Raw genomic sequence first — 2888 nt, 5'->3', positions numbered from 1 at the left:
GAGAGGTCAAATGTACCATAGGCAAGGCTAAGGATAGGTAGAGGTGGTTAGACAGAGCAAAGGCGAAAGTATGTCATGCATTAACCCAGAATGAATGGACAACACCTGTGTGTGTCACTTTGTTATAGTCAAAGGATATAACTGGGTTGTACAGTAACAGTATAAAAATATATGCCACTGAAAGTGAGCTGTGCTGTATTTGTAACCCCCTGTAGCTAGCTGTAGAGAGAGAGAGGGGGCCTGGTTGACAGAGGGTTGGGTTGGGGGGCAGAGAGAGGAGGCCTGGTTGACAGAGGGTTGGGTTGGGGGGCAGAGAGAGGAGGCCTGGTGGACAGAGTGGCGGGTTGGGAGCCAGAGAGAGAGAGAGAAGAAGCCTGGTGGTCAGAGGGATGGGTTGGGGGGGCAGAGAGAGGGGGCCTGGTGGACAGAAGGGTGGGTTGGGGGGCAGAGAGGGGGTAGAGAGGAGGGGTGGGAGAGAGAGGTGGGGGGGTGCGAGGGGCAGGAGTTGGCCAAAGTCGAGGCACGCTTGATTAGTCCTAATCTGGGGGGACTCGGGTTGCCGTGGCCGCAGCGTGTCCGTATGGAAAGCATGCAGGCAGCGGATCAGAAGGATTGACCTCTCCCTTTCAGGTTAACAGAAGCTGTGTGTGTGTGTGTGTGTGTGTGTGTGTGTGTGTGTGTGTGTGTGTGTGTGTGTGTGTGTGTGTGTGTGTGTGTGTGTGTGTGTGTGTGTGTGTGTGTGTGTGTGTGTGTGTGTGTGTGTGTGTGTGTGTGTGTGTGTGTGTGTGTGTGTAGGTGAAGCCACACAGCTCGTTGAACTTCGTCTTGGGTGTTTGATTCTGAGAATGTGTGTGTCTGTGTGAGAAAGAGAGAGAGACTGAGGGAAGAAAGAGGGATAGAAATGACAGGTGAAGAGAGAAAGAAATAGAGGAGAGAGGGGGGAGAGAGAGAGGAAATAAGAAGGGAAGATAGGAGAGAGTTTGCAGGAGGTCTAATTAAACTTTGGCTCTGGCTGCGGTGCAGACCTCATGCCTCGTAAAAGCCTCTCTCACAGGCAGTAAACATGGCACCTCTCGACAACACACAGAGGCAGTTACAAACACCATGTAGCAGCTAATCCCTCACACACACACACACACACACACAGCCTCCTAGCCTTGATGACAGCTTTGCACACTCTTGGCAATCTCTCAACCAGCTTCACCTGGAATGCTTTTCCAACAGTCTTGAAGGAGTTCCCACATATGCTGAGCTCTAGTTGGCTGCTTTTCCTTCACTCTGCGGTCCAACTCATCCCAAACCATCTCAATTAGGTTGAGGTCGGGTGATGGTGGAGGACAGGTAATCTCATGCAGCACTCCATTACTCTCCTTCTTGGTCAAATAGCCCTTACACAGCCTGGAGGTGTGTTGTGTCATTGTCTTGTTGAAAAGAGATGATGGTCCCACTATGCACAAACCAGATGGGATGGCGGATCGCTGCAGAATGCTGTGGTAGCCATGCTGGTTAATTGTGTCTTGAATTCAAAATAAATCACAGACAGTGTCACCAGCAATGCACCACCACACCATCATCCCTCCTCCTCCATGCTTCACGGTGGGAACCAACAATCTCAAATTTGGAGTCATAAGACCAAAGAACAGATTTCCACCAGTCTAATGTCCATTGCTAGTGTTTCTTGGCCCAAGTCTCTTCCTTTTATTGTTGTCCTTTAGTAGTGGTTTCTTTGCAGAAATTTGAACATGAAGGCCTGATTCAAGCAGTATCCTCTGAACAGTTAATGTTAAGATGTGACATTTTCAGGATTGACTGACCTTTGCTTATTTGAGCTGTTCTTGCCCTAATACGGACTTGGTCTTTCACCAAATAGGGCTATCTTCTGTATACCACCCCTATCTTGTTAAAACACAACTGATTGGCTAAAACGCATTAAGAAGGAAAGAAATTCCACAAATTAACTTTTAACAAGGCACACCTGTTAATTGAAATGCATTCCAGGTGACTACCTCATGAAACTGGTTGAGAGAATGCCAAGAGTTGAGAGAATGCCAAGAGTGTCCAAAGCTGTCATCAAGGCAAAGGGTGGCTACTTTGAAGAACCTGAAATTTAAAACATATTTTGATTTGTTTAAAACTTTTTTGGTTACTACATATGTATTATGTCATATTTGTATTGTCTTCACTCTTATTCTACAATGTAGAAAATAGTAAAAAAAAAAAAAAAAGAATGAGTAGGTGTGTCCAAACTTTTGACTGGTACTGTGCGTGTGGAGGCAAAACTTACACTTGCTACCGTCCCTCATGCATGTGTGCTTTGTATTTTTTTGTCAGTGTTTACATTACATATGTAAATAGCAAATTGCGTAACGTTTACAAACTGTATTGCAAAGTTTGTCTGAATAAACCATAAGACAACTTGAATGTTGTAGGCTTACAGTGGTTGTATACTCAGTGCTTGCAGGTCACTAGCGTGTGTGTGTAAGTGTGTGTGTGTGTGTGTGTGTGTGTGTGTGTGTGTGTGTGTGTGCTGGGGGAGTTTTCAGATCAAACTCACTGTCGTCAGGGGGTCAACTGTGAAGACGTCTGCTGACAGGTGTTCCTGGAAAAACAGAGCAGGTGCATCTCTCTCTCTCTCTCTCTCTCTCTCTCTCTCTCTCTCTCTCTCTCTCTCTCTCTCTCTCTCTCTCTCTCTCTCTCTCTCTCTCTCTCTCTCTCTCTCTCTCTCTCTCTCTCTCTCTCTCTCTCTCTCTCTCTCTCTCTCTCTCTCTCTCTCTCTCTCTCTCTCTCTCTCTCTCTCTCTCTCTCTCTCTCTCTCTCTCTCTCTCTCTCTCTCTCTCTCTCTCTCTCTCTCTCTTTCCCAACCCTCTCTCTTACTCTCACAACCCTCT

The sequence above is a fragment of the Oncorhynchus mykiss genome, chromosome 21, assembly GCF_057628025.1.
Source record: "Oncorhynchus mykiss isolate SJ-2025 chromosome 21, ASM5762802v1, whole genome shotgun sequence".
In the NCBI taxonomy this organism is placed as follows: Eukaryota; Metazoa; Chordata; class Actinopteri; order Salmoniformes; family Salmonidae; genus Oncorhynchus; species Oncorhynchus mykiss.
Note: the sequence above shows the minus strand (reverse complement) of the source record.